The 26307-nt window shown below is 42.0% G+C and overlaps 1 long non-coding RNA gene across 1 annotated transcript in view; it reads right to left on the reverse strand.

Moving 5' to 3' along the window:
* LOC307225376 overlaps positions 1-26033 on the reverse strand; it is a 299930-nt gene extending 273897 nt beyond the window's left edge. The window contains exon 1 of the long non-coding RNA XR_013842950.1: positions 25936-26033. This is a non-coding gene — a long non-coding RNA (uncharacterized lncRNA). The remainder of the gene's footprint in view (positions 1-25935) is intronic.
* Positions 26034-26307: the final 274 nt, after the last annotated feature.

Genomic DNA, 26307 nt, shown 5'->3' on the forward strand with positions numbered 1-26307 from the left:
ATCCTATCAATATGCAGTGGGAAGGTCTGAACAGCGACTCCCTCTGTGTCAATTTGCAGCAGCTGCTCCCTCAAAGAAATGCAAAGAAATAACTTTATGACCACTACTCCATAGCAATTGTTATACAATTCCATTCACCTTTAAATGGGTTTATGAAGCATTTCTGTATCCTTCTGCTGTGCTGAAGAAGAATTCCATGAAACAGTGGGTATATCAGGAATCACTGTTCACTAGGTCTGTTTGCGGACTACTTCGGCAGCGTTGGATGTCATAGAACAAAGCTTTACGGCTTGTTTTCACCAGATAAGAATCTGACCCATTGCTTCTTTCAGAGACATGCATAGTCTACAAAGACTTTCAAAGACTTATAAGACTCTCATTTGGTTGTATGTTCTCAAGAGAATCCATCAAGAGTGCATATTTTGTGACTTTTAGAGATTTACAGTGGTACCTCGGGTTAAATACTTAATTCATTCCAGAGGTCCATTCTTAACCTGAAATTGTTCTTAACCTGAAGCACCACTTTAGCTAATGGGGTCTCCTGCTGCCGCCGCACCACCGGAGCACGATTTCTGTTCTTATGCTGAAGCAAAGTTCTTAACCCGAGGTACTATTTCTGGGTTAGCGGAGTCTGTAACCTGAAGCGTATGTAACCTGAAGCGTATGTAACCCGAGGTACCACTGTATAAGATTTCTGTTTATTTGGTTTTGCAGAGAGTGCATTTCATATATTTCATACTGTTCAGTGTTCTGTATAGATTATATAAAGAGTTTATATTGACATCGTATCATCGTTGGTCATCATGTTGCCTTGGATATTACTGATATATTGTTTGCAACACAGGGGTTTAATTGTTTGGTTACCTTCAAAGAAAGCAGCCAGATCTGCCTTTTCCGCTCTCCCTGTCGACTGCCCATGGATGATGAGCAAAGAGTCTGCTCTTGCACTCGGCCCAGTAAGAGGGACCGGGGATCGCAGCTCATTTATATTCCAGAAATACAACTCACTTAGCAGTATCTTCTAGCACCAATAATCCAATGCAAACAGAAAGGAGTCTGATAAAACAAAAGTAGGTCATTGCTGCTGAACAATGACATCCGAACAACCTTAAGAGAAGATCCAGCTTCCAGGAGCGGCATTTCCTAAAGAAGGGGGGGGGGCAAGGCTGGACAGTGCAATTCTTAAGGATCAAATACGTGTGTGTGTGTGTGTGTGTGTGTGTGTGTCCCACCATGCTCCTCTCTGACCTGCTGACCAACAGTCATGGTTATTTATTGTTGCTTTACTGAGCAAAATTTATATACCGCTTTCTAGAACGAAAGACCCCTAAGCAGTTCGCAAAACCATCCAGAGTGTTTGCTTAAAATACCAATGAAACAAACAAACGTTAAAAACAAGCTCCATTTTTTAAAAAATAAATCAGTAATTTATAAAGGTTTGTGCCGGCTAAAATCACATTCCTAGATAGTCTTTACTCATCAAACAAAATTTAAGACTGCTTCTATTCTGCAGTAAATTCAGATTCCATGAGCAGATAATTGAAATTCTGCAACGGGGGAAAGCCAGTGCTTTGTGTGTGCTCTGTGTGTGTGTGTGTGTGTGTGTGTGTGTGTGTGAGAGAGAGAGAGAGAGAGAGAGAGAGAGAGAGAGACTAAGATTGCCACGAGGAATCCAGTGTGGTCTGAGAATCTTGACCACCAGAGCCTGATCTGATTCCACTTTGTGTTTAGACTGGCTGCTTGGGCATCATCAAAAAAGTGGGCACAGACTTGCACAACATTTGTGGATGCTAAAATATACATACCGATGCAGCTTCAGAAATCATAGAATTGTGGAGTTGGAAGACAACCCTTGAAGCCATCTAGTCAAACCCCCTACAATGCAGGAATCTTTTGCCCAACGTGGGGCTTGAACCCACAACCCTGTGATTAAGAGGCTCATGCTCTACCAACTGAGCTATCCCAGATGGATACAGCTGCTACCATTACAGTGAAAATACAATATGGGGACAACTGTGGCCAGATGGTAACTGTTGATTGTTCTGGATCTTTAAGCCAGAGTTGGACCAGACAGCCAGGTAGAGGAGTGTCCTCTGTAAAACAGGACACTGGGGCTCCCTGCATGGGCTGGGCTCCTTCTGGGTTTGTTGTTGTTGTTTAGTCGTTTAGTCATGTCCAACTCTTCATTACCCCATGGACCAGAGCACACCAGGCACTCCTGTCTTCCACTGCCTCCTGCAGTTTGGTCAAACTCATGCTGGTAGCTTCGAGAACACTGTCCAACCATCTCGTCCTCTGTCGTCCCCTTCTCCTTGTGCCCTCCATCTTTCCCAACATCAGCCAGTGAACACTCAGGGCTGATTTCCTTCAGAATGGAGAGGTTTGATCTTCTTGCAGTCCATGGGACTCTCAGTAAACCCTTCTGGGTTTACTTATTTGTAAATAAACAGATTTTTCCGCAGCAGCCTTGCAAAGGTCTTTGGAACCGCTCAGGGAAAAGGAACAAACAAAAAAAGTCTATGAAGCATCTCAAATATTTGTCTCAACCTTTGATTCTGGAGTGTTTGTTCTCGTGGCATATTGCAAGGAAGGCCCCTCGAGGAACTTAATAGTGCAAAACTTGCTGCAAGAAGCAGTGCTTATGACTGGATGAAAGGGTCCCCCATCCTGGGAAGCTGGTATTGCAGTGGGAGAATCGAAAGAGAAGAGGAAGGTTCAGCACAGACACTCATTCATTCCATGGTCAGAACATGGAAGATGGGGATCAAAGAGCATTGAATGGATTCAGTATGTCTCCTTTCTAAACCGCTGATCTATATTTTGAGAATTGTATTATTTTCTCCCGTGTTTGATGTCTGTTTTTAATCACTACCATTAATGACTATTTGTATGCCAGCGGTTCCCAGACTTTCCGCCCCTCTCATGGACCACTTGAAAATTGTCGAGGGTCTCAGCGAACCGCTTAATGATTTTCCTGCCTGTCCTAACACAGCTCATTGTGGAAAGGGGGCATATAAGTAAATCAAACCATCAACAGCAATCACAATGCACCGTGTTAGATGCTGTCTGGTTTTAAATTGTATTTCAATTACTTCTTTCTATCTCTCATCTCGTGTATTTTATTGTGTAACTATTTGTGTTCCATAGAATGTGGCAAGTGTGCTGCAAGGGCGCTGATAAACCACAGACCACAGGTGCTCCATGGACCACAGTTATGATGATGATGATGATGATGATGATGATGAAGATTTCTCACCTGTCCTTCATCATGCAGTCCTAAGGCAGGTTATGACAGTTTAAAAATAAAATATTAGCAACAGTTAAAACAATTACAATCAAAATAACAGTATGGGTTTATATAAGTTAAGGAGGAATTTAACACTGACTATTAAACAACAAAGGTCCGTATAGTTCAAGCGATGGCTTTCCCAGTAGTGATGTATGGAAGTGAGAGCTGGACCATAAAGAAGGCTGATCGCTGAAGAATTGATGCTTTTGAATTCTGGTGCTGGAGGAGACTCTTGAGAGTCCCACGGACTGCAAGATCAAACCTTTCCATTCTGAAGGAAATCAGCCCTGAGTGCTCACTGGAAGGACAGATCCTGAAGCTAAGACTCCAATATTTTGGCCACCACATGAGAAGGGAAGACTCCCTGGAAAAGACCCTGATGTTGGGAAAGATGGAGGGCACAAGGAGAAGGGGACGACAGAGGACGAGATGGTTGGACAGTGTTCTTGAAGCTACAAGCATGAGGTTGACCAAACTGCGGGAGGCAGTGGAAGACAGGAGTGCCTGGCGTGCTCTGGTCCATGGGGTCACAAAGAGTTGGACACGACTAAACGATTAAACAACAACAATTAAGCAACAACTTCAGATAAGGTACAAGGAGGGCTCTGCATGTACAGTAAAAAAAAATGGGTTGGATAAGTGTTTCCAATGAATGTGGTTTGATGAGAGATGGTGGGGTGATGGGTTGGCAGAAGGTGGTTGAGGAGAAGATGAAACCGCCAAGATGACGTATTCTTTTCCTGTATAGCTTTGTCTACATGGAAAGTTCTCGCAGACTCTCTGAACTCTGTTCTGGAACGCATTACTGAATGAAGCCTGACTAACTGGGAACTTTGTGTGAACCTCTGTATTGAACCCCAGAGGGAATTTTCTCCCACCCTACAAAAGAGGTGCTCTTAATAGATTAAGACCTCTAGTGGCTAAAGAGAGATGGTACAACTTGTTTTTCTCTTTCTCTGTGGAGTTTCGTTTTATATTCCTTATTTGATGGACTCTGATGGTTGCTAAAAGTTGGACAGAACATTGGATATAAATTTAACATTTGATATTCAAGTTGTTTCCCCTGGACGTATAAGTGGATTATCTTCTGCTATATGTGAAGAGGATTTCGAAATATTCTTTCTTCGCTCTTTTCCAATTGAACTTGGAGAACTAGCTACTAATTTGACATTTAAATATTTTATCTCTCCCTCTCGTGTTTGGCTGGATTCTACTAAGAGAATAACATTATAAAAAGGATTAGCCTGAGTGGAGGCAAGAAGACAACACAGTTGGCCCTTATATGAACACTTGGTGATATGTATAAGCTACAAAGATTATTTAAATTTGAATAATTGTAAAATTGTATTAACTGTGAAATAATTGTGAAAGGGTAAAATTGACAAACTTCGGTGGGTGGGGAGAGTGGCTGGGGGTTTGGCAAGAGGCTGTTGTTGAGTGGGGAGAACAACTGGGGTAAAATGTCAAACCCAACAAAGAAAGGGGCTGATGGTGGGACACCTGTCGAGAGGAAAGGATCTAAACAAGAGACAGATTTCAAAGCAGATATTTTAAGAATGTTTGCGGAAATTAAGCAGAGTGAAAAGAATTTAGAGTCCAAATTAGAACAAGTGGACAATAAGATTGGGAAAATGGATAAAAAAATTGATGAAACAGTAAATGAACTGAAAGGGCAAATAAAAGAAGCGTTCAGAAGAACGCAATCTGTAGAGGAGGGATTGAAGAAGACAAGATTGGAAATGAAAGATGTCAAACGGGAGGAAGAGAAATTAAAAGTAGAAATGATGGAATTAAATAAAGCTCAGGAAGAGATGAAGGATGTAATAGCGATGAATGAACTTCGGCAGAGGGAGGTGAATCTGAGATTCAGAGCTGTGCCAGAGACTCAAGGAGAAAATATCAAAGATAAATTGACAGTGGAATTGGCAAAGTGGATGGAACTACCTGCAGAAGAAATGGCAAAGGCAGTTCAAAGTGCATTTAGAATGAAAGTGAAAACAATTAAAGCAAAAAGATTTACAGGGGACTGCCTGATTACATTTAAAGATAGAGAAATGAGAAATATGATCCTACAGAGGAACAGAGAAAAAAGATTGAATATAGATGGGAGTTTCATAATTATTTTTAAAGACATACCAATTAGACTGCTTAAACGAAGAGATCCTTATAAATCGCTGGTCCAGACGTTAAAGAGAAATAACATTGAGTTCAGGTGGGAGTTCCCAGAAGGAATTTCATTTATGTACAGGAGCAAGAGGCACAGACTGACAAACCCAGAGGAAACGGGAAAATTTTTTGAGGAAATATAAAGAATTAAAATCAGATTTGGAGGAAATCAAAGGAGCAGAGGGAAGAATACCAGGAGAACCAAAACCAGAGGAGGCAGAAGGAGAGAACGCAAAGAAAACCGATGAAGAAGAAGATGAGGAAGAAGGAGAGACAGACAAATTATAGGAAAATAATTAAATTTTATTTAAATTAAGACATCATGGCGTTAAAAATCTGGAATTGGAATATCAATGGGATGAATGAAAAGAAGAAGAGGAATAAAATCGAACAGTTCTTTAAAAAGAAAAACTTAGATATCATCTGCTTACAAGAGACACACGTAGCCAGAAGACACACAAAAATATTAATCAACAAAAGATTGGGAAATGAATTTGTATCTTCAGATAAGGAGAAAAAAAGAGGAGTGGTTATATATATTAGAAACCAAATTGAAGCTCAACAAATTTTCAAGGATGAAGAGGGAAGGATAATAGCGGTTCGAATCAACTGGCAAGGAGAAAATCTGATAATAGTTGGGATCTACGCACCAAATGGAAATAAGACTGAATTCTACAAAGTTTTAGAAGAAAAACTATTTGAATATATGGACCAGAAAATCATTTTAATGGGTGACTTGAATGGAGTGATCTCATTAGAAATGGACAGACTTAGGGAAGGAACAAGTAAAGAAGGGAAATTACCAAAATCTTTTTTCTCAATGATAAAAAGTTGCAATTTGATAGACATTTGGCGCCTCAAGCACCCATTAGACAAACAATTTACGTATTATTCCGAACCGAATCAGTCAATGTCAAGGATAGATCAGATTAGGATCTCGAGTGAACTGACACCAAGAACCCAACAGATAGAAATCCAACCGAAAGTAATTTCTGATCACAACCCAATAGAATTTGAATTAAGAAGCCTCGAAGAAAGAACTTTCAGATGGAGAATGAAAGATTATCTCTTTTTTTATGCAAATTTATTAAAAAAAAATTAAATACAAATGCGTAAATATTAAACAACATTACTTATATCATAACATAATTTTGTCGCTTCTTTGGACTCCCTCGCATCTCCCGCTCCCACTTACATCATTGCAAAAAAGAAATTTTTCAGGCAAATTACCCACTTGTTTACAATCTTATCTCCACTCATTTAAGTAAAATCTAACAATTCTCCAAAAGGTTTATATTTTCCTTAATCTCACTTATCGTCAAAATCAGATCTAATTCAATGGTAGGCAATTATTTATGATCTAGCATCCTTCTTAGCATTCAACCAAATTACAATATTTTTGTAAATAACTCTTGAATTTCCTCCAGTCCTCCTCGACCCTCTCTTCTCCCAGGTCACGGATTCTGCCAGTCATCTCGGCCAGTTGCATATAGTCCATCAGCTGCGTCTGCCACTCTTCCAGTGTGGGTAGATCTTGAGTTTTCCATTCTTAGCGATAAGTATCCTTGCTGCCATTGTTGCATACATAAAAAATGTTCGGTCCTTCTTTAACACCTTCTGGTCGACAATACCCAGAAGGAAGGCCTCTGGTTTCTTAGTAAAGGTATACTTAAATACCTTCTTCAACTCATTATATATCATTTCCCAAAAGGCCTTCACTTTAGGGCACGTCCACCAGAGATGAAAGAATGTTCCTTCATGTTCTTTACATTTCCAACATTTATTATCAGACAAATGGTATATTTTGGCAAGTTTAACTGGGGTCATGTACCATCTATATATCATTTTCATTACATTTTCCTTCAAAGCATTACATGCAGTGAAGTTCAGCCCAGTGGTCCACAACCTTTCCCAGTCCTCAAACATAATATTATACCCAATATCCTGAGCCCACTTTATCATTACCGATTTAACCATTTCGTCTTGTGTATTCCATTTTAACAGCAAGTTATACATTCTTGATAATACCTTAGAACCCTACCTTGGTTCTAACAATTCTGTTTCCAACTTCGATTTCTCCACCTGGAACCCTACCTTTTTATCATTCTTAAAGACTTCTTTAATCTGAGCGTAATGTAACCAGTCTCGCACTTTATCCTTCATTTTCTCCAAACTCTGCAATTTCCAATTATGAAAGATTATCTCTTAGACGACCAGAAAATAGTTGAAAAAGCGCAAAAGAAGCTAACAGAATATTTTGTAGACAATTGTAACAAAGGTACAAAGGCTAAAGTTGTGTGGGATGCCAGCAAGGCAGTAATGAGAGGATTCTTCAATCAGCAAAATTCAATCAAAAATAAAAACAGAGAAAAAGGTAAAAAAGAAATTTTGAAGCAAATAATGGATAATGAACAAAAATTAATTAAGAAACCAAACAATTTGAAGATAAAAGAAAAGATTAAAGCTTTACAAGCACAGTTTGCTATCATAATAAATAGAGAAGTAGAATGGAATATAAAGAAACTGAGACAAAGAAATTTTGAATTTGCGAATAAATCAGGAAAATGGCTTGCATGGCAGATAAAAAAAAAGGAAGGAACAGAACACAATAAATAAGATTACAGTAGAAGGAGAAGAGGTAACCAATCCGAAGGAAATTAGAAAGGGGTTCTTGGATTATTATAGAAGACTATACAAAAATAGAGAAAGAAATAACTTGAGGAAAATAGAGAGATATCTGAAAGATAAAAAGGTGCAAAAGATCCCGACTGGAAAAAAAGAGCAACTGAATACCCCAATTGAAACAGAGGAGATAAAAGAGTCGATTAAAGAATTAAAAAGGGGAAAAGCTCCAGGGCCGGATGGATTCACCGCTTGCTATTATAAAGAAATGGAACCTACTTTGATAATGCCATTGAAGGAAGTGATGAACAACATCTTAAGAGAAGGAGAAATTCCGGAAACATGGAAGGAGGCATATATTACATTTATTCCAAAACAGGATTCAGATTTAACCCAAGTCAAAAATTATAGGCCGATCTCACTCCTAAATTTAGATTACAAGATATTCGCTGCGATTCTGGCAAGGAGGATGAAAAAGATTCTATTAGAAATTATACATAAAGACCAGGCAGGCTTCCTTCCAAGCAGACAGATGAAAGACAATATAAGAAATATAATTAATATGATGGAATATCTGTCTGTTAGGATTGATAAACAAGCCACAATGATGTTTGTCGATGCCAAAAAGGCATTCGATAACATAACATGGGATTTTATGTTGAGAAATTTAGAATATATGGAGATTGGCAAAGAGTTTCTTAACGGAATAAAAGCAATCTACACAGAACAAAAAGCCAAACTGATTATAAATAATGTAGTCACAGAAGAAATAAGGATACAAAAAGGAACAAGACAGGGATGCCCACTCTCACCGTTACTTTTTATAACGGTATTAGAAGTTCTTTTGAATTCGATTAGACAAAATAAGGAAATAAAGGGTGTGACAATCGGTCAGAATGAATATAAGATCAAAGCGTTCGCAGATGACTTGGTAATAATGATTGAAGAACCAACAAGTACGGTAAAAGAAGTTTTGGAGGAAATGGAACAGTTTGGAAGTGTGGCAGGTTTTAAACTAAACAAGAAAAAAAACAAAAATGATTGTGAAGAATATGGATCAAGATCAAATAGAAGTAATGCAACAACAAACACAAATAGAGGTGGTTAAAAAGGTGAAATACCTGGGAATATGGATAACTCCCAAAAATATAGATTTATATAAAAATAACTATGAATCAGTTTGGAAGGAAATAAAAAAGGACCTAGAGGTGTGGGGAAAACTGAAATTGTCATTCTGGGGAAGGATCTCTACAATTAAAATGAATGTGCTTCCAAAGATATTATTTTTATTCCAGACTATCCCTATAATTAAGGGGAGTAAGATTTTTAAAGAGTGGCAAAGAGCGATTTCAAGATACATCTGGCAGGGCAAAAAGCCGAGAATTCAATTTAAATTGCTAACAGATATAAAAGAAAGAGGAGGCTTTGCCCTGCCAGATTTGAAACTGTATTATGAGGCATCATGTCTTTGCTGGATGAAAGAGTGGATTAAACTAGAGAATAACGAATTGTTGGATTTAGAGGGGTTCGACAATAGATTTGGATGGCGTGCCTATTTATGGCATGAGAAAAGGAGAGTCCATAAAGGCTTTGAGAACCACATCTTCCGGGGTCCTTTAATTGAGGTATGGGACAGGTATAAAAACCTATTAGAACCTAGAACACCACGTTGGTTAACACCTCTAGAAGTCATGAGTGTAAAGAGAACTAATATGAGAAGTAAATGGATAACATATGGTCAATTGTTATTTAAAGAAGGAGGAAAGTGGAAAATAAAACCGTATGAGCAGGTAAAAGAACATGTATATGATTGGTTGCACTACTTCCAAACAAATGAGATGTTTAAGAAAGATGGCAAAGAGCGAGGTTTTACGGATAAGGAATCGAAATTTCAAAGTGAGGTTATAGATAATGATGGTAAAAATTTATCTAAAATGTATAGGCTGTTGTTAGATTGGAATTTGGAAGATGAAGAAGTTAAGTCAGTGATGATTAGCTGGGCCAGGGATGTGGGTCATAATATACAATTTGAGGACTGGGAGAAACTATGGAAGGAGGGTCTAAAATTCACTGCTTGTATGACGTTAAAAGAAAATATGATGAAGATGTTCTATAGATGGTATATGACACCGGTAAAACTGGCAAAAATGTACAAGACATGCAATAGGTGTTGGAAATGTAGGGATAAAGAGGGTACTTTCTACCACATGTGGTGGGAATGTAAGAAAGTGAAAGACTTCTGGGAGAAAATATACAATGAGTTAAAGAAGATCTTAAAATACACATTTATAAAGAAGCCAGAAGTCTTTTTGTTGGGAATAGTAGGAAATGAGATAAAAAGGAAAGACTGCAAATTCTTTCGATATGCAATCACAGCCGCAAGAGTGTTACTGGCCCAGAAATGGAAACAGCAAGAAATACCAACCGTGGAAGAGTGGAGAATGAAATTGTTAGATTACGCAGAGCTAGATAAATTGACAGGGAAGATTAGATACTTAAGAGACCAAAAGTTCATCGAGGACTGCGGGAAATTTGTGGAATATCTGGAATATTTAAGTGAAGGACAGATGACGCTTAAAGGATTTAAAGAAGCACTGTAAAAAAGTAAGAAATATTGTCTAAAGGGAATAGGAAAAAAGAGATAAATAATGTCAATATAAATTTGAGAAATGTGTAATTAAAATTATGACTATGGATGATTTACGGAACAGCTGAGGGAAGTCCAAAAGAGAAATAAGTTATGAAAACGATGTGAAATTAATGTATTTTGTTTTGTTTTGTTTGCTGATGTTGATTAATAAAAATTATATGGAAAAAAAAAAAGAGGTGCCCTTACGGAAGCCAACTTTTTGCACTCCTGTGCACCTGTCCTTCTTCAGGCACTTTGCCCCCCTCCACACCCGTATCTGTTAATCAATTCACAGAACGCTGGCATAATTGCCCAGAAGAAAACATGGTGCCCATGCTGAAGGCATGCCGGGCAAGCGCGCTAAATGAGATTCTTGTTTTCCAAACACAACCTGAGATTTAATTACAGCTCCGCCGAGTGCTTATTAAAAGCCCATCTTTCCCATTGTTTTCCAATGCGGTGCATATTGAATCGGCGGCTTTTGTTGCCTCCTTGCTTGGTTCTAATAACACAAAGGAGAAAGAACTGGTGTGGAAAATTACAAAAACCGATTGTGATAATTGTATTCTTTCTTTCTTTCTTTCTTTCTTTCTTTCTTTCTTTCTTTCTTTCTTGGGCAACGTTACTGTGGAGCAGACGAATCCAGAGAGAATCCAGAGAGGCGGCCATTTTCCTCCCTTGGAGACAATTTACACAACCACATGGAACAGTGGTCCAGAGGGGCATTGCTGGTGTTAGCAATGCTTATGAGAATCAGTCGCTGGATACCACAGGAGGGGAGAGTTCTCTTGTGCCCAAATCCTGTTTGTGGGTTTGCCACGGGCATCTTCTTGGCCACTGTGAGAGCAGGATGCTGGACTGAATGGATCATTGGCCTGATCCAGCCGGCTCTTCTTATGCCCTGATCAGTGGCAGACCTACATTTTGGGGACCCTGAAGCTTGAAATGATGTGGGGGGCCCCTCTGCAACTGGCAACGAGGTCTGGGTAACTACTGTCATCTTCTTCAGTGGGGCTGTTGTTGTTGTTTAGTCGTTGAGTCACGTCCGACTCTTCGTGACCCCATGGACCAGAGCACGCCAGGCACTCCTGTCTTCCACTGCCTCCCGCAGTTTGGTCAAACTCATGTTCGTAGCTTCGAGAACACTATCCAACCATCTCGTCCTCTGTCGTCCCCTTCTCTTTGTGCCCTCAATCTTTCCCAACATCAGCCACTCTGGGCGGCTCCCAATCGAGTGTTTAAAAACAATACAGCATTAAATATTAAAAACTTCCCTAAACAGGGCTGCCTTCAGATGTCTTCTAAAAATAAGATAGCTGCTTATTTCCTTGACATCTGGTGGAAGGGCGTTCCACAGGGCGGGCGCCACCAGCGAGAAGGTCCTCAGCCTGGTTCCCTGGATCAGGCCCCTGGGCCTTAGGTTGCTTACCCATGGTCCAGGTGCTTCAAATTATGCAGCTGTGTACAGAATAGTAATTCATTTATTTAATAGGATTTATATACCCCTTAATAATCCAAACCTTGAAAGCAGGGTTTTTCAAACTGGAGGTCTCCAGCTGTTTTTGGACTGCAGTTCCCATCATCCCTGACCACTGGTCCTGCTAGCTAGGGATGATGGGAGTTGTAGTCCAAAAACAGCTAGATACCTGAGTCTGGGAAACCATGGTTTAAGGGGTTTGATCCCGTCACTAGTTGGGCTTTCGCAGAACCATTCATCCCCTCCCCACCCCAAAGGGAAGGGATGTCCAGAGACTTTCAGGGGCTGATGAATTCTTACAGTACCATCAAGAGAAGAAGCGCATCTCAAAATATTAGAGTACATAGAACTAGCCCGTATGACAGATAGATTGGGAAATAAAGATAATAAGAGACTGAAAGAGGATTGGATATTATATACGGATTATATGGCAAAATATTGTAACAAGGAAATAATCGTAACAGGCTGGGGGGAAATGCTCAGCAGAAGGTGTTATAGCGTGAGATTATGTAAGGTAATGAAAATAATTTAGTAGAGTAAGAAAACGCAGTTAAAAGGATCGTAGATAGGAAACCATGGAAAGAGTGGGAGGAAAGTATAATTCAAGATATAGAGGATTTAAATAATCTTGGAATAATTTAGATACATTATTATTACTATCATATGTTTATGTTTTATACCTATGCTATCTTTTTCTATTATTTTATCTATTATATATATGAGAATTATTACAGTGCGGTCGGCCTTATAAATAAAACGTGGCAGTAATTTTTTTCTCTCCTTTCTGTTACAATATGAAAAAGGCCGTGATTCCAGTCCTGCCTCACTGTTTCATATAATCAGGGAATTACAAAAACATTTATGCAATGTAACAGTGCAACGCAAACAATGGAAATGGAGTATTTAAGAACAAAGCACTCTTTGAATATTAAGAGGCAAGTTCTTAATCTCAGGGACTCAGATGAGAGGATTTAATTTATAGCATGGAGAAAATGGCATATGGTAGAATATTAACTTGGATATTTTTGTTCCAATAGTTGACAAGAGACTCCTGCCCCCCTGCCCCCCCCCCCAAAAACCCTGTACCAGATTTATGTCTACTGGGTTCTGCTTAGACCTTGAACAGCGAGTCAGCTGTGAGCAAAGCGGTTGAGCAGCTTTTTATATTTTTTTACCATTCTGTAGTATTTGAGAACCTAAGAAGTAAGAGAGCCAGTATGGTGTAGTGGTTAAGAGCGGTAGTCACGTAATCTGGGGAACCGGGTTTGCGTCTCCGCTCCTCCACATGCAGCTGCTGGGTGACCTTGGGCTTGTCACACTTCTCTGAAGTCTCTCAGCCTCACTTTGTTGTGGGGGAGGAAGGGAAAGGAGAATGTGAGCTGCTTTGAGACTCCTTCTGGTAGTGATAAAGCGGGATATCAAATCCAAACTCTTCTTCTTCTTCTTCTATTGTTGATCAGTTCCAATATTATCAATTATTTGAGAGATTTAAAGCTGACAAAGGGAAAGGCTTCACTCAAGAAAGCTCAAGATTTGAGTTAGAGTTAGGTAAAGGGGCCCCTGACCATTAGGTCCAGTCGTGACCGACTCTGGGGTTGCGGCGCTCATCTCGCTTTATTGGCCGAGGGAGCCGGCGTACAGCTTCCGGGTCATGTGGCCAGCATGACTAAGCCGCTTCTGGCGAACCAGAGCAGCTCACGGAAATGCTGTTTGCCTTCCCGCCAGAGCAGTACCTATTTATCTACTTGCACTTTGACGTGCTTTCGAACTGCTAGGTGGGCAGGAGCAGGGACTAAGCAACGGGAGCTCACCCCGTCACGGGGATTCGAACCGCTGACCTTCTGATCAGCAAGCCCTAGGCTCTGTGGTTTAACCCACAGCGCCACCTGCGTCTCTGTATCAAGCCAGAGGCCCATATAATCCAGCATACTGTTCTCACAGTGGCAAATCACGTGTCTTTTGGCAACCTAGCATGCAGGACCTGGGTGCAACAACACTCTTCCTCCAAATGTGATTCCCAGAAATCCAGCATTCAGAGACATGATGCCTCCAACAGTGGAGGTAGAACATAGCCTTTTGGTCTAGTGGCCACCGATAGCCTTGTTATCCTCTATTTTTCCTTTTTTCTCCTGGCTTAGGAGAAGGCCAGGTTGACACCAGGACACCCGCTCCTGAGAAACTTGCCCAAATAAATAACTGGACCAAATGAATATTTTGGCAGGTCGCAGAATCCGGCATTTTTCCAGGCGGAATATTTTCATGGGACACACGGAAAGGCTTTCCTGTGATCATTATGGCAAGGATGGGGGAACTTTGTGAGTGCAGTGCTTGGAGGTCAGCATTTGGAGTCTACCATCGCTGGACATCTGAATAGCGCAGTCGGTTGGAGTGTGGGGCTGATAACACCGAGGTTGTGGGTTTGAGGCCCATAAGGGACAGCTGCGTATTCCTGTATTGAAGAGGGTTGGACTAGAGTCCACTGGTTCTCAACCTTGGGGTCCCCAAATGTTTTTGGCCTACAACTTCCACGATCCCTAGCTCACAGGACCAGTGGTCAGGGATGATGGGAGTTGTAGGCCAAAAACCACTGGGGACCCAAAGTTGAGAAAAGCTGGACTAGACCAGTGTTTCCCAACCTTGTGCCTCCAGCTGGTTTTGGACTACAATTCCCATCATCCCTTGCCACTGGTCTTGCTAGTCAGGGATGATGGGAGTTGTAGTTCAAAAACAGCTGGAGGCACAAGGTTGGGAAACACTGGACTAGACGATCCTCAGGGTCCCTTCCAATTCCATGATACTCTGAATCTGTTGTTGTTTAATGGTTTAGTCGTGTCCGCCTCTTCGTGACCCCCTGGACCAGAGCACGCCAGGCACTCCTGTCTTCCACTGCCTCCCACAGTTTGGTCAAATTCATGCTGGTAGCTTCGAGAACACTGTCCAACCATCTCATCCTCTGTCGTCCCCTTCTCCTTGTGCCCTCCATCTTTCGCAACATCAGGGTCTTTTCCAGGGAGTCTTCTCTTCTCATGAGGAAGCCAAAGTCTTGGAGCCTCAGCTTCAGGATCTGTCCTTCCAGTGAGCACTCAGGGCTGAATTCCTTAAAAATGGAGAGGTCTGATCTTCTTGCAGTCCATGGGATTCTCAAGAGTCTCCTCCAGCACCATAATTCAAAAGCATCAATTCTTCAGCGATCAGCCTTCTTTATGGTCCAGCTCTCACTTCCATACATCACTACTGGGAAAACCATAGCTTTAACTATACGGACCTTTGTTGGCAATCTATCTCCCACCAAATGCTTTGCAACTTGGTTCCTAGTTAGTTTGCCCTACGGTCTCGCCCTTTGATTTTGTTCTTCCTCTGCTTAACTCTCAGCTCCTTGCTTGTCCTCTCTATCATTTCCCAGTTTCTCTCAGTGCATCTACCTGCTTTATAGCCCAACGATGAGTTTGCATTGCTCAGAGGGCATCCTGTAATAAAGGTGTTAAGGGAGTGATTCTGCAATTGCATGTTAAGTATTTAATTCATCAAATGCATAATCATCCTAATGAAGTAAAATTTAATCTCCTACTCTACACTATAAGCAAAAGTCTTTAAACAAAAACCACACACACGGACACACACACACATTCCGCAGCACACCAGTATAGTTTTATCCAGCAGCTGTATTGTTTTGTCAGCTTACAGGCTCTGATCCAATTCCACATATGGGCAGTCTCAAGGGCGACTTGTGCATAGCCCCACCAATCAGATTCTTGGAATAGGTGGGGAGGGGAGAGGCTCCCCATCTGAAACAGCTGATTGGCTGTACTGCAAGAATCCAAAAAAGAGCTTCACACAGAGACCTTGAGTAGTGCCTTAGGCTGCAAAGTATCCATGCAGCATCAATTTGCGTGCATGATTTTTCATCAGCTAGTCTTGCGCATATGGAACCCCAAGGAATAAAAATGTCCAGGACTTTATACAGAGGCAAACCTGGAAGACCAGACATCCCACCTCCCATTTCCTTAGGAGAAGGGAACTGATGCAAGTAATCTCTAAAGTAAACAAGGTATTTCACTAGTCAGTCAAAACCATTACCTAGGCAAAGGAACTGGTTTGGCAAGCTTACTCTTATATATTCTCCCCCATCCCCTGACCATTGTACACACACAAGATGGCAGGTTTGGAAGGTGCACAGCGCATCATTAGACTGACCCCCCCACCAACTCATTGTGGGAGATTAGCAGCAAACCTAACAAATGCATATTCTTGCTAGTTAGCATAAGAAGGGCGTAAGTCCACAGAGCTTTATTGCTGATAGACAGATACTCAAATCATAGATATACAATGGGTAGGCAAGGCTCTGTGTGATGTCATTTCCCCTTCCTCTCCTGGAGAGGAAAGAGCTTACAGTATTTCCTGTTCCTCTCTCTTCCTTTGGCCAGCATTGGAAGCAAACATGCCTTTGCTCCAGCTTCAGGAAGATGCATGAAGCTGGTTAGACTGCAAATAGAAGTATTTTTCCTGCATAGTTTTTACTGCTGCTACTGCTGTGAGCCAATGCACGAGTATAACAGTAAGTAAATCTTATTTTTAAACTTACTTTACAAGCTGTTGCCCAATTCTTTGTTAACTGGGGTTTGAAAGAGCGAGCCAGCTCACTTCATAGCTGGTCTTGCTCAAAACAAGGTTATACAGCTTGAGCCCGATGCGTTTGATTTTACTGCCAAGGATGGGATTCTGGAGCTCTGTTCAGCCTACAGACCTGGGTGCCTGGAGGGATAAATTGCAATTAATGTATCCTCTCCTACCTATTAAATCCCATCCCACACTCATATAGATACTATTCAACACACATTGGATTAACATCTAGTTCTGATCACCCCAATGCCCTGGAGAGCAGACTATTGAAGCGAGTAGTTTCTCATCCCCAGGTGATTTAGAAGCCCATTTTTTTCACCTTGGAAGTTTTACCCTGAGGTAATTCATTCTCTCAGGAGGTAGTGATGGCAACCAGCTTGCATGGCTTTAAAAGAAGATTGAACAAATTCATGGAGAAGGCCATTGATGGCTACCACAGAAAAGCTCAAGATACACGTTGATCTACCCACACGCAGTTGTTATTTCTGAGAAATGTAGAAAATAACAGGATATATTTATCCGAAAGTCTTCAAACTTACACGACCCTTTAAAAATTAGCTGATGAAGGTGAATACATCGAAACAGGGCCCTGTCCTGGTCTCTGATCGATAATTGACTTCTGACTTCTGCTCAATGATTGAAACTAAGACCTTCATGTTAAATCTGACTATGGACTAACATGTACTTATCTCTACTCATAAACTCTTATCTCTAATTCTGTAACGAATTATTGTGTTATACGTATCCTTATGAGTTTGAGTTTGTAATCTCTGTTAGAGTTTGTAATCTCTATTTGAGTTTGTAAAGCAATGACAAACCTAGACAGCATCTTAAAAAGCAGAGACATCATCTTGCCAACAAAGGTCCGTATAGTTAAAGCTATGGTTTTCCCAGTAGTGATGTATAGAAGTGAGAGCTGGACCATAAAGAAGGCTGATTGCCGAAGAATCGATGCTTTTGAATTATGCTGCTGGAGGAGACTCTTGAGAGTCCCATGGACTGCAAGAAGACCAAACCTTTCCATTCTTAAGGAAATCAGCCCTAAGTGCTCACTGGAAGGACAGATCCTGAAGCTGAGACTCCAATACTTTGGCCACCTCATGAGAAGAGAAGACTCCCTGGAAAAGACCCTGATGTTGGGAAAGATGGAGGGCACAAGGAGAAGGGGACGACAGAGGATGAGATGGTTGGACAGTGTTCTTGAAGCTACCAGCATGAGTTTGACCAAACTGCAGGAGGTCGTGGAAGACAGGAGTGCCTGGCGTGCTCTGGTCCAGGGGGTCACGAAGAGGCGGACACGACTAAACGACTAAATAACAACAACAACATTTGAGTGTGTAATACATACTTTTGAATGGATTAGTTTTTATCACAATTGACTATTGATTTGCGAGTAGGGACCACTCCCACTACTGAAACTTACATTGGCCTGAGTTCTTGGTGTGCTTTTTTATTGATGGCTACCAGCCATAAGAGGGACATGGGTGGTGCGGTGGGTTAAACCACAGAGCCTAGGACTTGCTGATCAGAAGGTCGGCGGTTCAAATCCCCATGACAGGGTGAGCTCCCGTTGCTCTGCCCCAGCTCCTGCCCACCTAGCAGTTCGAAAGCACGTCAAAGTGCAAGTAGATAAATAGGTACCACTCCGGCGGGAAGGTAAACGGCATTTCCTTGTGTTGCTCTGGTTCTCCAGAAGCGGCTTAGTCATGCTGGCCACATGACCCGGAAGCTGTATGCCGGCTCCCTTGGCCAATGAAGCAAGATGAGCGCCGCAACCCCAGAGTCGGTCATGACTGGACCTAATGGTCAGGGGTCCCTTTACCCTTTCCCTTTACCAGCCATAATGTCTATGCTTGGCCTCCTGGAGGCAGTGATAAAGGTAAAAGGTAAAGGTACCCCTGCCCGTACGGGCCAGTCTTGACAGACTCTGGGGTTGTGCGCCCATCTCACTTAAAAGGCCAGGGGCCAGCGCTGTCCGGAGACACTTCCGGGTCACGTGGCCAGCGTGACAAAGCTGCATCTGGCGAGCCAGAGCCGCACACGGAAACGCCGTTTACCTTCCCGCTGGTAAGCGGTCCCTATTTATCTACTTGCACCCGGAGGTGCTTTCGAACTGCTAGGTTGGCAGGCGCTGGGACCGAGCAGCGGGAGCGCACCCCGCCACAGGGATTCGAACCGCCGACCTTTCAATCGGCAAGTCCTAGGCACTGAGGCTTTAACCCACAGCGCCACCTGCGTCCCTGGAGGCAGTGATGCTTCTGAATAAACCACAAGAGAAGAGAGTGTTGCTCTTGTGCTCGAATCCTGCTGCTGGTTTCCCACAGGCAACCTGCTGGCCACTGTGAGAACAGGTTGCTGGACTAGATGGGCCATTGGCCTGATCCAGCCGGCTCTTCTTACGTTCTTATGATGAATAGATAAATAAATAAGACATTTGCCTGTGGTGTTTTTGTCAAAGCCTGTGTGGCCTTCAGTAGTTTACTTCACACCCACACACCCACCATGGAATTGGATTTTCATCTCTGCGTGCTGCAAGGTTCAAGGATAAGAGACTAACGGCATTTAATCTGCATTCCAGGAGAGGAGGGAGAGGACATTTAAAAGAAGAAAAAGGGAGAAGTAGAAAATTGGACATAAAGGCAGCGCAGAAATTCATTTTCAAAAGTTCCGGATCAAAACATCTCTCTCTGAATTGCCACCCGCCCTGTGTTGCTGTCTCTTTAAGGTATTAAAATGTCTTCTGCCCACCGCGTAGCGGAAGTCAACATCTGCAGAAATGATCTTTGACACATGTTATTGAAGGGGATACAAAGAGGGTGCTGAGCCTTTGCCAAAGCATCCAAATTAGAATATGATTTCTTTTATTCCTCCGAGGAAAGAGCATTGTTCGACTGTGTTGCCGCCTCCTTTGTGTATGCCGAAAGTTTCTCTTTAGGGAACTGGGCGTGAAGAGGTAAACCTTGGCATGGATATCAAACGTCCCTCTGAAGCGATGGGATTACACAGCGGCATGGAATGAAAGGGAGCAAAGAAGCCCTTGATCTCTGGGTGTCCTCTCTTACTGAGGTAGGAACTGCCTTAGCCTAGCCATGGCTCCCTAGGGTTTCATAGGGTTGTAGAGTTCTGAGGGACCCCAAGGATCATCCAGTCCAACCCCTTGCAATGTATTATTATTATTATTTATTATTATTTATACCCCACCCATCTGACTGGGTTTCCCCAGCCACTCTGGGCAGCTTCCAGCCAAATATTAAAAACAATACAGCATCAGACATTAAAAACTTCCCTAAACAAGGCCACCTTCAGTTGTCTTTTAAAAGTAAAATAGTTGTTTATTGCCTTGACATCTGACGGGAGGGCCTTCCACATGGCAGGCATCACCACCAAGAAGGCCCTCTGCCTGGTTCCATGTAACCTCACTTCTCGCAGGGAGGGAACCGCCAGAAGGCCCTCAGAGCTGGACCTCAGTGTCCGGGTAGAACGATGCGGGTGGAGACATTCCTTCAGGTATACCGGGTCAAGGCCGTTTAGGGCTTTAAAGGGCAGCACCAACACACTGAATTGTGCTCGGAAACGTACTGGGAGCCAATGTAGGTCTTTCAAGACTAGTGTTATATGGTCTTGGTGGCCACTCCCAGTCACCAGTCTAGCTGCCGCATTCTGGATTAGTTGTAGTTTCCGGGTCACCTTCAAAGGTAGCCCCACGTAGAGCGCATTGCAGTAGTCCACTCTGGCAAGACAGTTCGCAGGCAGATAGGGTCTCAGCCTGCGTACCAGATGGAGCTGGTAGACAGCTGCCCTGGACACAGAATTGACCTGCGCCTCCATGGACAGCTGTGAGTAACTCCCAGGCTGCACATTTGGTCCTTCAGGGGCACAGTTACCCCATTCAAGACTAGGGAGTCCTCCATACCCGCCTGCCTCCTGTTTCCCCAGAACAGTACTTCTGTCTTGTCAGGATTCAACCTCAGTCTGTTAGCCGCCTTCCATCCTCCAACCGCCCCCAGACACACACAGGACCTTCACCGCCTTCACTAGTTCTGATTTGAATGTATAAACATGCAACACCAGATGGCGCCTGAGAGCAGGAAATTTTCAAACACAATTTTCTATAGAGATTTTTTTCTTTTGTTATAATCTAATTTCTGACTTATTTAAGGCATTTCCACCCTGTGTTTAGATCCACCCCCATAACCTTTTTTCATACAGAAATGGCTCTTTCGCCTTAACCATTTTGGTTGCTCTGAACCTTTTCCAACTCTACAATATGCTTTCGGAGGGGAGGCAACCAGGACTGTACAATGTATTCCTAATGCAACCACGCTATATGGATCTGTACAACGGCATTATAATATTGGCAGTTTTGCTTTCAGTTCCTTCACAAATATTCCCTAGCATGGAATTTGCTTTCAATGTGCTCTCCACTATCACCCCAAGATCTTGTTCCTGGTCAGTCACCTTGTGTTTATGTATATGTGATTTTTTTATTTTTTTATTTTTTTGCCTTGACATGCATCAATGAATTGCACTTGCCATTTTACCTCAGTTTGGAAAGGTCCTTTTGGACCTCTTTGCAATCCTTTTTTGTTTTAACGACTCTGGACAATTTAGTATCATCACCAAATTGGCCACTTCAGTGTTCATCTCCAGCTCTAGATTGCTTATGAACAAGCTGAAAAGCACAGGAATTAGTAGATGGCGGCTTTCTATGCTCCTCTGTGAAATACTGAAATCTTTCGTTTCTTTTTCTCCTTGCCTTCTTTGTTTCCCCCTCCCTCCCATTCAAGTTGAACTGAGCATTCCTCAGGGGAAGGAGCCTGCTGATTCATCAACTTAAGGTTTCTGCAACCCTCCCTTTGCTCAATGGATGGGGCCTGCGCTACAACACAATAAATACACAAGTTATCAATGAATACGATGACCATAAGTTGACTGGTTGGATTCAATATCATCAAATAAATTCAATGTGGACGGAAGACAAAAAGATTGGAATAAATGAGAAAAAATCTAGATTCCAGATTGAAATAATAGAAAGTAAAACAAAATTATTATCAAAAATGTATAACCAGTTGCTTGAGTGGGACACCAAGGATGAGGAAGTAAAGGAGGTGATGGTGAGGTGGGCGGTAGATCTAGGGTATAATATAGAGTTTGATAAATGGAAGGCTTTATGGTGTAAAGATATGAACTTTTCAGCATGCACGACACTTAAGGAAAATATGTACAAGATGATGTACAGATGGTACATAACGCCGATAAAATTGCATAAAATTTATAGAACAGGCGACAAACTGTGTTGGAAATGTAAGAGTAAAGAGGGCGAATTTATTCACATGTGGTGGACGTGCGAGATTCTCAAAAAATTCTGGGAATCTATCTATAATGAATTAAAAAAAATTCTCAAATATACGTTTGTTAAAAAACCTGAAACCTTCCTGCTGGGGATAATTGGCAAAGATATTAAAGAAGAAGATAGAACCCTTCTTCAATACGCAACAGCGGCCGCTAGAACCCTCATAGCACAGTACTGGAAAACAGCAAAAACCCCAACATTAAAGGAGTGGCAATTTAAATTAATGGATTACTTAGAATTGGCAAAACTGACACAGAAAATAAGAAATCAAAAAAGTACAAAATTTAGTAATGAATGGGATAAATTTAGAATATATATGGAAATAGAGACAAGGGGAAAATCAAAATGTTAATCAGAAATATAGATGTATTTAAAAAAAAAAATCACAGTAGGCATGAGATAACGCTTACTACGTTATAAATTTTATTTTGGAATAGATACAGCAGAAAGATAATTAAGATAACATTATCCGAAATCGAGATAAAGGGAAGTCGATCAATGTTGTTGTAAAATTAATGTTGTGTTGTTTAAGTTGTAAAATTAATGTTGTGTTGTTAAAGTTGTGTTGTTTATGTTGTACGTATTTTATGTTCTTTTTCTTTTCTTTTTTTCTTTTCTTTTTAAGTTTATTTCATTTACTTTTGTCTGTTGTATGTCTGTGAAATATAGTTATGCAAAACTTAATAAAAATATTTAAAAAAAAAAAATGAATACGATGACCATTGCAGACGACCTCCGCCAGTTAAGGGGAGCATCAGTTTCCCGCGAACTGCTTCATGGAGGAAGCCCGTTAATTAAGCAGGGAGGCAGGGAATCTTCTAAACCCCAAGAGGCTCAGAAGGGAAATAAATATGATCAGGAAGGATTAGGAGAATCATCTGGAGTTATTGAAACAATATGCGGCTTAGGCTTGCAGGGTGAAATTGGGGAAGGAGGGAGTCGGTTGTGTTTTCCTGCTCCTGAGCTCGATAGCCGGGCAACAAAGAGGATATTAATACTTCAGTGGTCTTAATATTCTCGCTATGCAGCCTCCTCAAGGAAGGCTGGAGTGAAATTAGGATGGTTTGACTTCTTGAAGCTCAGAACGCTACCGCTATGAGATAAAAGCATGTTGCTCTCTGGGCTCACTCTGGCAACTTGTTCATCGAACATCCATCTCAATTTGGTTGCAGAAAACTTATGCGGAGGTTTGACTTATCCTGTCTTTATTGAGTATTCACTCTGGGGTTTTTTTTATGTGTGGGGAGGTTGTGCATTTAACTTGATTTGCTCATGGTTTGTTAATACATCTTCCAGTTCATCTTTTTAAAAGTCAGTCCTTTATTAGGTATAGCAAACTGCACATTATCAAACCAACACCGTATACAAATTGTGCAAAATACGAATTCAGCATAACAAGGTTTGTCCCAGTCAGATCTTTAACTCCAGAGAAAACCAATTTGCATAAATAATACGATATAACACTACCACATCACCGATCAATTAAGAACCACTAAATCTCTTTATAATGGCCCAGTCTTTCTACATGGACAGCACTCAAAAATTCAGCCACTATTAAAGTAATTTGATCATTCCTCTCCGAGAGCAGGTCCTGATCCATTGGGGGCATAGAATTGAGCCTGTTAAGTTGTAAGGCCTCTAATAATTGTCTTCTGGCATAAATGCCAAAATCACAAGAATGTTAATCATTCACTCCTCTCATGCTTATTGATGCCTTTCCCGATCACTTTCCTAACAGCAAAAAGTCCAGTTGTGTGGGGTTTTTTTTAAAAAAAGAGGATTTGTTGCAACAGCAACCAATGGTCACTATCATCTAATCCAGGGGTCAGCAAGGTTTACTGGCCATGGGCTGGATCACACCCATGGAGATCGTCCGTGGGCCGGACTGGCATAGCATGACACCGGAAATCGCATCTACGCATGTCCGTGGTGCTAGAAATCGCTTCTGCGCATGCCCAGACGCCGAAAATTGCCCTGCGCAGAAGCGATTTTCGGCATCTGGACATGCGCAGATGCAATTTCCGGTATCTGCATGTGTGCAGATGCGGTTTTCGGCGCCGCCCAGTGAGTCCCTGCACCGCGCTGTGCTGCAGCGTGCAGGGGACTCGCCAAGTGGGCAGCTCAGTTGGGGGGGGGCGCTCAGGGGCTGGTAAAACGGTCTTTGGGGGCTGCATCCTGCCCATGGGCCACACGTTGCCGACCCCTGATCTAATCTGTCTGCAAACAAATAGGAAATAACATTTTTTTAAAAAGGCAAACGTCATCTAAAGGGGTAAAGGGGACCCCTGACCATTAGGTCCAGTCGTGACCGACTCTGGGCTTGCGGCACTCATCTCACTTTATTGGCCAAGGGAGCCGGCGTACAGCCTCCGGATCATGTGGCCAGCAGGACTAAGCCTCTTCTGGCGAACTAGAGCAGCTCACAGAAATGCCGTTTACCTTCCCGCCGGAGCAATACCTATTCATCTATTTGCACTTTGACGTGCTTTTGAATTGCTAGGTTGGCAGGAGCAGGGACCGAGCAATGGGAGTTCACCCCATTGCGGGGATTCGAACCGCCGACCTTCTGATCGGCAAGTCCTAGGCTCTGTGGTTTAACCCACAGCGCCACCCGCGTCCCAAACATCATCTAAGCTCCCTACAAATGAATCAGAACAAATGCTAAAGAAAAAAAGCCAATGTCAAATCAAGGTGATTGCTCAGTAAACAAGTTGTCTCAAAGGACCCTCAGTCTGCAGTGCCTTTCCACCCTTCTGAAAGGCCTGCAAAAGGCCTACAATCTTTGGTTGCCACTTGAATGATGCATCTCAAATGAGGAGCCACCGTTGAGAAGGCTCCCTTGTACTATGAACCACATTAGGCGGCAGAATATGGTGCAGGGCCTCTCCTGCACACCTTAGCACCTGGTCACACTGAAAGGGATGGGGAAACCTGCCAATTTCAGTTTTCCATTTCCCCATTTTTTTTGTTCAGTTCTCAACATTTGCACATCAGTTAGAGATTTCTTTATCAATTTTCTTTTTAATGACCCTGATAGGGCTGCCATACGTCTGGGATTTCATCCGCTGAAAATAGCATCCAGGCGGAATTTCAGAAAATTCGGCGTTTCGTTGCATATGCATGTTTCTGGATGCATTTTTGCCAGGTGTATGCCCATTTTTGCAAGGCAATTTCCCCTAATAAAATGTATGGCGTATGTTTTTTTCACTAATATATGCACTTCTATGAAAATTTCAAGTATACACATTTTTGCACACACCAGCTGGTTGGAGAACCACATTTCAAAACATTTTGTGGGATGGGATGGGTATCCTTTCAGAAAGCACAGATTACCATAGTTGGGCTCACCTGCTAACCTTTACAGTACAAAACATTTAATACCACTGTTGCAGCAAATCATATTTTAAAATATACATAGAATAGCTTTATTTTTCTTATATAAATAAAAACAGCAATTCAGAAGGTTGAAAGTGTTTCTGTTTGCATATTGTTTCAGAAAGTACAAATTAAATGGGTTTATAGTTAAGTTGCCTTTAAAAGTGCCTGGCAAAAACAATAATTTTAAATCCGGCGTTTTGCTTTGAACTACCGTATCTATGGTTTTTTTACATGTCTTAGTATAGTTTTTTTTAAAAAAAATAATGAAGTAGAACTGTAGACTGGTGACTGGGGGCGGCCGCTGAGACCACATAACACCAGTCTTGAAAGACCTACATTGGCTTCCAGTACATTTCCAAGCACAATTCAAAGTGTTGGTGCTGAACTTGAAAGCCCTAAACGGCCTCGGTCCAGTATACCTGAAGGAGCGTCTCCACCCCCATCGTTCTGCCCGGACACTGAGGTCCAGTGCCAAGGGCCTTCTGGCGGTTCCCTCACTGTGAGAAGCCAAGCTATGGGGAACCAGACAGAGGGCCTTCTCAGCAGTGGCACCCCACCCCCCCGTGGAGCGCCCTCCCACCAGATGTCAAAGAGAACAACAACTACCAGACTTTTAGAAGACATCTGAAGGCAGCCCTGTTTAGGGAAGCTTTTAATGTTTGAAGCATTACTGCATTTTGATATTTTGTTGGAAGCCACCCAGAGTGGCTGGGGAAGCCCAGCCAGATGGGTGAGGTATAAATATTATTATTATTATTATTATTATTATTATT

The sequence above is a fragment of the Podarcis cretensis genome (genome assembly GCF_951804945.1).
Source record: "Podarcis cretensis genome assembly, chromosome: 10".
NCBI classification, from domain to species: domain Eukaryota; kingdom Metazoa; phylum Chordata; class Lepidosauria; order Squamata; family Lacertidae; genus Podarcis; species Podarcis cretensis.